The 7,760-nt window shown below is 43.5% G+C and overlaps 1 protein-coding gene across 4 annotated transcripts in view; it reads left to right on the forward strand.

Moving 5' to 3' along the window:
• Positions 1-6,578, forward strand: part of LOC140730224 (butyrophilin subfamily 1 member A1-like) — an 89,823-nt gene extending 83,245 nt beyond the window's left edge. For all 4 annotated transcript variants that reach the window (XM_073050391.1, XM_073050389.1, XM_073050390.1 and 1 more), the window contains one exon: positions 3,948-6,578. The gene's annotated coding sequence lies outside the window, so the exon portion shown is untranslated. The remainder of the gene's footprint in view (positions 1-3,947) is intronic.
• The last annotated feature ends 1,182 nt before the right edge of the window (positions 6,579-7,760 follow it).

Consider the following 7,760-nt stretch of genomic DNA (forward strand, 5'->3'; position numbering starts at 1 on the left):
GGGAGAAAGAAAGGGGGAGGGGGGAGTACCAGAGGGAGATGGAGAACAGGTAGAGTGATGGGCAGAGAGAGAGAGAGAGAAAGAGAAAAAAAGAAACAAACAACTAAATATGTCAGGGATGGGGTAAGAAGGGGAGGAGGGGCATTAACGGAAGTTAGAGAAGTTAATGTTCATCCCTACGCGACTCCCTTGTCCACTCGTCCCCCCCATCCTTTCCCACCGATCTCCCTCCAGGCACTTATCCTTGTAAGCGGAACCAGTGCTACATCTGCCCTTACACTTCCTCCCTCACCACCATTTCAGGGCCCCAGACAGTCCTTCCAGGTGAGGCAACACTTCACCTGTGAGTCGGCTGGTGTGGTATACTGCATCCGGTGCTCCTGGTGTGGCCTTTTATATATTGATGAGACCCGATGCAGACTGCGAGATCGTTTCGCTGAACACCTATGCTTGGTCCGCCAGAAAAAGCAGGATCTCCCAGTGGCCACACATTTTAATTCCACGTCCCATTCCCATTCTGATATGTCTATCCATGGCCTCCTCTACTGTCAAATGAATCCACACTCAGGTTGGAGGAACAACACCTTATATACCGGCTGGGTAGCCTCCAACCTGATGGCATGAACATTGACTTCTCTAACTTCCGTTAATGCCCCTCCTCCCCTTCTTACCCCATCCCTGACATATTTAGTTATTTGTTTCTTTTTCTCTTTCTCTCTCTGCCCATCACTCTACCTGTTCTCCATCTCCCTCTGATGCTCCCCCTCCCCCTTTCTTTCTCCCGAGACCTCCCATCCCATGACCCTTTCTCTTCTCTAGCTCTGTATCACTTTTGCCAATCACTTTTCCAGCTCTTAGCTTCATCCCACCCCCTCCAGTCTCCTCCCATCATTTTGCATTTCCCCCTCCCCCCACTACTTTCAAATCTCTTACTATCTTTCCTTTCAGTTAGTCCTGACGAAGGGTCTCGGCCCGAAACGTCGACAGTGCTTCTTCTTATAGATGCTGCCTGGCCTGCTGTGTTCCACCAGCATTTTGTGTGTGTTGTTTGAATTCCCAGCATCTGCAGATTTCCTTGTGTTTGCACAGTACTCCCAAGTGTGGTTTGACCAGAGTCCTATATAGCTGCAACATTACCTCTCAGCTCCTAAATTCAATTCCACGATTGATGAAGGCCAGTACACCGTACACCGTCTTAACCACAGAGTCAACCTGCGCAGCTGCTTTGAGTGTCCTATGGACAAGGACCCCAAGATCCCTCTGATCCTCCACACTGCCAACAGTCTTACCATTAATACTATATTCTGCCATCATATTTGACCTACCAAAATGAACCACTTCACACTTATCTGGGTTGAACTCTATCTGCCATTTCTCAGCCCAGTTTTGCATCCTATCAATGTCCCGCTGTAACCTCTGACAGCCCTCCACACAATCCACAACACCTCCAACATTTGTGTCATCAGCAAACTTACTAACCCATCCCTCCACTTTCTCATCCAAGTCATTTATGAAAATCACGAAGAGTAAGGGTCCCAGAACAGATCCCTGAGGCACACCACTGGTGACCGACCTCCATGCAGAATATGCCTTCTGTGGGCAAGCCAGTTCTGGATCCACAAAGCAATGTCCCCTTGGATCCCATGTTCCCTTACTTTCTCAATAAGCCTTGCATGAGGTACCTTATCAAATGCTCTCCTAATTTGCTTCTTAAGCTCCTTCCTGGTAGCCTTATAATCTTCTTGACCTCTAACATTACCTGGCTCTCTGAATCTTTTGTAAGGTCTTCTTCTGTTCTTGACTAGATTTATTACAGCGTTTGTACACCACGATTCCTGTACCCTACTATAACTTTCCTGTCTCATTGGAACGTACCTACACAGAATAGTACCTGTTTGTGAGCCAACCTCGTCTACCCCAGATACTTCAGTTTGGTTCCCCCCCCGCCCCCCCACAAACAATTCTAGTTTAAACTCCCCAGTAGCCTTAGCAAACCTCCCCACCAGGATATTGGTCCCCCTGAGATTCAAGTGCAACCCGTCCTTTTTGTACAGGTCACACCTGCCCCAAAAGAGGTCCCAGTGGTCCAGAAATATGAATTCCTGCCCCATGCTCCAATCCTTCAGCCACGCATTTATCCTCCACCTCATTCTATTCCTATTCTCACTGTCTTGTGGCACAGGCAGTAATCCCGAGATTACTACCTTTGCGGTCCTGCTTCTCAACTTCCTAACACCCTGTAGCCTTTTTTCAGGACCTCTTCCCTTTTCCTACCTATGTCATTGGTACCAATATGTACCACAACCTCTGGCTGTTCTCCCTCCCACCGCAGGATATCTTGGACGTAATCTGAAACATCCTGGACCCTGAAACCTGGGAGGCAAATTACCATCCGTGTTTCTTTCCTGCATCCACAGAATCGCTTGTCTGACCCCCTAACTATAGAGTCCCCTATCACTACCCTTCTGAGCCACAGGTCCAGACTCTGTGCTAGAGGCACAACCACTGCCGCTTCCCCCAGGTAGGCTGTCTTCTCTCTTCCCCCCCCCCCCCCTTAATAGTACTCAAACAGGAGGACTTATTATCAAGGGGTACAGCCACAGGGGTACTCTCTAGTACTTCACTCTTCCCCTTCCCCCTCCTGTCTGTGACCCACTTGTCTGTCTCCCGTGGCCCCGGTGTGACTATTTGCCTACCATTCTATCACCTCCTTGCTCTCCCTGACCAAGCAAATGTCATTGAGCTGTATCTGCAGTTCCCTAATTCGGTCTCTCAGGAGCTGCCTCTCAACACACTGGGTGCAGATATGGCCGTCCAGGAGGTGGGAGACTCCAGGACTTCCCACATTTTACACCGAGCACAGAAAGCTGGCCTCACAACATACTTCCTCCTTTCCGCAAATAACACAGCTAAACCTACCTCACCTCACCCCATTACCACTTAAGCCCGTTGAGCCAAAGCCCTAGCACTCTGCTGCCCACTCGATAGGGTGGTTTTCTTGTTAAACCGTTCACGCTCTACGGGCTGACGTCACGCGCCTGCGCAGTTTTGCCTTTCTTTTACCCCGAGTAGTAACAAAACTCCCTTTGCTCTGATATATCAGCCGTTCACTCACAGCCTTCCTGCTCTGACCTTTGAACTACTACCTTTGTGTGTAGTTTTTCATTGATTCCATTGCGTTTCTTTGTTTTACTGTGAATGCCCATAAGAAAATGAATTTTGTGGTGGTATGTTGTGACATATATACATTTTGATCATTTACATTGAATTTTGAATTTTGGTCATCTCACCTTCCATTGTGAGCACTGATGCAGGGCTTTGACCCGAACCATCGACAATTCCTTTCCTCCCATAGATGCTGCTGCTAAGACTATTTGTTGATTCAACGATTCTCCCCTTGAGCCGAACTTGTTCTTGTCTGCCAAAGGTGGTTCAGAATTAGATACAGTTGCTCCAACTGGATCTGACCAATGTCAATACACAGAAGCATCCGGTTGGAATCTTTGTATAACAGGAGGAAATCATCTTATTCTTCCAATTTCCCTACCTCCTCTGCATCTGCATGAGGTTGTTTCTATAATACATTGGTGAGACTAAATTTTGAGTATAATGCGAAGTTCTAATTGCTTACTTACAGGAAAGAGTACGGTGAAACATTAGAGAAATACACAATTTGCTAAGGAGCTCAGCAGGTCAGCCAGCATCTATGGATAGGAATAAAACAGTGTTTCGGGCCAAGACTCTTCATTAGTACTCAAAGCTTTAAAGCAAGTTTGGATAAGTACATGGTTGAGAGGGGTATGGAGGACTATGCACCAGGTACAAATCAATGAGATTGGATAAGATAACTGACATGGACAAGATGATCTGCAGGGCCTGTTTCTGTGCTGTAATATTCTGTGATTCTATGACACAAAGAAAATATTAACCTCTGCTCTGGTTGACAGGTTCCCCCTGTGTGACTGTCTATATATCACTGAAGACGCTGCTGGTTAAGAGAAACCTCTGGTGCAGATGCAGAACAGACTTGAAGGGGGTATAAAGCACTTGGCTCCACTCTGTACACAACAAAGACTCGCCCTCCTTTCCATTGACACCAGAGCCAACTGCATCCATGCACTCAACTTTCTTTGAAAGCAGCAATTCCTGTAGTAAACTGTACGGAGAATGATGCTGTCAGCAAAGAACAAAATCATCAAAGACTGGTGCTGTGTTAATGGGTTTGTTTTTGCACTTTACAGTGTGGTACTAGCACTGTGTAGCAAGTGTTCCACTGGTAAACCTGTGTATCGCTGCAAAAACTGACTTCTACAATCAGGGACACTGCAAATCAATTTCTGACAACTGTTGAATTCTCAATTTATGACCTGTCTGTAGTTACAGCAGTGACTTTACTGAAACAGTAATTGTAGACTTATACCATTGAATCATGCACTTCAAGGGCCATACATGGCTAGCAATGTATGGATTTGGACATTTTTATCACCTAGTGAGAAGGAGATTAAACTGGCATAATTAAATTTCTTAAGTGAAGTACAGCATAACTCCTTAAGATGTTGCCGTGGAAGCGAATCTGTATTATTGGGACGGATGGATCCGAAATCCCAGAAGTATTGTAATGGAAAAGGTGTTTATCTCTGTACATTTGTCACACTTTTCATTGTAAGTTTCAGTCCTTTGCTTTGGAAGTGACATCTTGAAACCAGTGTTCTAACTTCTTTCTCTACCTCCCATTTCTTTCACCTGAGAATTAGGGACCACTTGTGAGTAAGGTTTCCTTTTTCTAGCCTTTCAGGCACAGGATACACTGTCAGATGATGAGTGTGATTGCAGTAAACTACAAAGGTTTTGAGTATATGAGAATGCAAATAATACTGTTCCACTCCATGTGTCGACCGTTTCTCTTTACAAAGTGCCCTAGTCCTGTTCTCCATCAGCTAATCTCTGAGGATCCAGTCTTTAAACAATGTTACATTTATTACAACTGTCTAGGTAATCTCAATTCTTAGTTGAGTCTCTTCTTGGCCTGTAGTGTTCCTGGGGAAATAAAAAACAATTCTGGAACAGAATTGTTCACCATTCCCAGTCCAGCAGTGGTATCATATTTTCTATTGGGATGTAACTAGTGCAGGTAAGGCTGCTTGTTTATTGGCATAATGGTAGTGGGTGCACTGCCTTGGTGCTTTGATACAGCACAAGGAATGGCTGGGATCATCATAAAGCAGCTGATAATCCACCACACTGCACGTTTGACTTCTATTGTGTTTGGGTCCATAGTGGAATAAATAGTTTCCTTTCAAACTATGAGTTAATGAGGTTTCTCTGGTAATTTGGATAAGCAAAATGATCTGTCATCTGTAGTTTAAAATGTAAATAGAATCCAAAATCAGATTCTGTATTGAGATTTGAAACAGTCATTCTAGTTATACAAAATAATTTCTACATACTTTAGCTTTCCAACTATAAGCCCCTCCAAATTGCATAAGTTGCTTTCCTTGTTGACTAACCATTATTTACTTTCGGAGATGTGATGTTGAACTTGAGTACGCCTCGCAAAGTTGATCTGTCTTTTTACATTTGGTTTTCCACTCCCAAGTTGTTGATATCCTGAAGAGACGAGGGTTAATACAGTATCTGTATTATTATATAAAATTACGTCTCTGAGTAACAGCGACAGTGGAAGATCCAGACTTCCACTGTGTACATTGACTTTTTCTATGCAGAGCCACTGTTCCAAGAACGTATCCTGTGTTGAAACCGTTTCCTTTTGTACACAGCTTCCTATTATAGATATGAACTCAATTCATGTTTCCTGCTCCAATTTCTACATGTTGGGCTTGCCATAACTACATTGGTTAGTCTTTATTTCATTTCCAATTTCAAACATGACCTGGTTAGTTTTAGTGACTGATGTCTCGATTTCCAAAGGACTAAGACAATTGGCTACAATTATGTTCCATGCTGTGAATTTGGAGATCGTGGTTGTTGAGTGTAGCTCAGATGAAGCTGACTGGAAATGTCCACAATCAACTTCCCTCTGATGCAGATATGGACTGTCAAACCAACATAAACAAGAATGGCTGCAAGCTTTGTAAATAGTTCCCATAGTGCTGGTCAGCTTGCCAGTTCTGGAGAAGAGTAGAGTAGAGCGCAAATGCTGGGCCATTGAATGGACCTGTGCTAATCATGGGATCAGACATGGGAGTGCTAGATTCAATAACTGCAATACTACAGAGAGTATTAAATTGAAGTAATGCCAATTCTGTAGTGTAAGGTTAGTAGATAGTAATATTTGTCTGCCTTTTCTGTATGATTTCATAAAACAGTATGATTGGCTAAGCCTGTGTGCACTGGCTCTTGTTCACAACTTCCTGGTATTGGTCAGGTACCAGAGAGGGGAGGGAGTTTGATGTCTCACACAATTACATTGTGTCAAGTCACTGATTATTTTTAGTTCTGTAACCCTTGCCAAACAAAAACGTGAAAATGAGGAATTATTATCCTTGTTTGTTTAATGATGTTTGTTTCTTTCCCCTCTGATTCAGGGGCTTTGACATTTAAATACATCAATAATTTAGTTTCTGCATGTGCTTCATTCATTTCTCCCTATACTACCATTCTCCAAGTTGTACACATCAAAGGAAGAGTCATTGGATGTCCAAGATCTATTGCATTGGATAACGGCTGGCTTGTTCCTCAACCCAACACTCCTCCCCCACCTTACCAAACTCATCGGTGCCACAACTTAAAAAATCATCACAGTAGGTCCTGGGAGATGCTGTTTAGCCGGTGTGTGCAGCTTGGAGCATTTGCTGTGAAAATGCAAGTAAAATTAAAAACACTGCAGATGAAGAATTCTGCCTCACCCCACTGATGCTGCCTGGTGTGAGCATTTTCAGCATCTTCTGATTTTATTTGAGGTTTCTGGCTGGATTGCCTGGAATTTCTCAACCTTGGGAAGAGGATGTGATCTGTTGCATGAGTACATCTTGAATGTTAGTGTCCTGGACCTACTTTGGACTGGAATAGAATAACCCTTTTGGAGAAGATTCCATATATGACTTAGTCTTGTATTTTAAACTGCTTTCTGCCTTACTCTTGAAGAACCATTCGAGACATTACGATTGTGCTCAGTGTAACACCATGCTAGCCTTTATTGATTGGCATCCAATTGTTTCCAGCTGGAGGTTCAAGAACCTGTTGTTGACCTTGACCTTCATATCTGACCCTCTGCAACTTCATTCTGAAAATAAAATATAGAATAGTACAGGGCCTTTAGTCCACAGTGCTGTGCTGGCCTTTTAACCTATTCCAACATCAATCTAAAGCTTCCCTCCCTCGTGGCCCCCAATTTCACTTTCATCCATTGGACTGTCTAAGAGTATCAAAGTTGAAAGGAAATTTATTATTTTAGTATATTTACATACAGTTGCAAGAAAATGTTTGTGAACCCTTTGCAGTTACTTGGTTATACATAAAATGTGGTCTGATCTTCATCTAAAGCAAAATATCAGACGAACACAATCTGCCTGGACTAATAACACTCAAATAATTGTACTGCTTGTCAATACTGAGTACATCATTTAAGCAATCAGAATCTAGGTTCAAAAAAAGTATGTGCAACTCTGGGAGCATTGCCTTCTTCAAAAGCTATTTGGAATCAAGTATTCTAATCAAAGATGAGATTGAAGGTGTGGGTTGTCGAGGTGCCTTGCCCTATTTTTTTAAAAGCAAGAGGTCACTGACAGCCTGCTCTTCTC

Source organism: Hemitrygon akajei, chromosome 7 (genome assembly GCF_048418815.1).
Source record: "Hemitrygon akajei chromosome 7, sHemAka1.3, whole genome shotgun sequence".
Classification (NCBI taxonomy): domain Eukaryota; kingdom Metazoa; phylum Chordata; class Chondrichthyes; order Myliobatiformes; family Dasyatidae; genus Hemitrygon; species Hemitrygon akajei.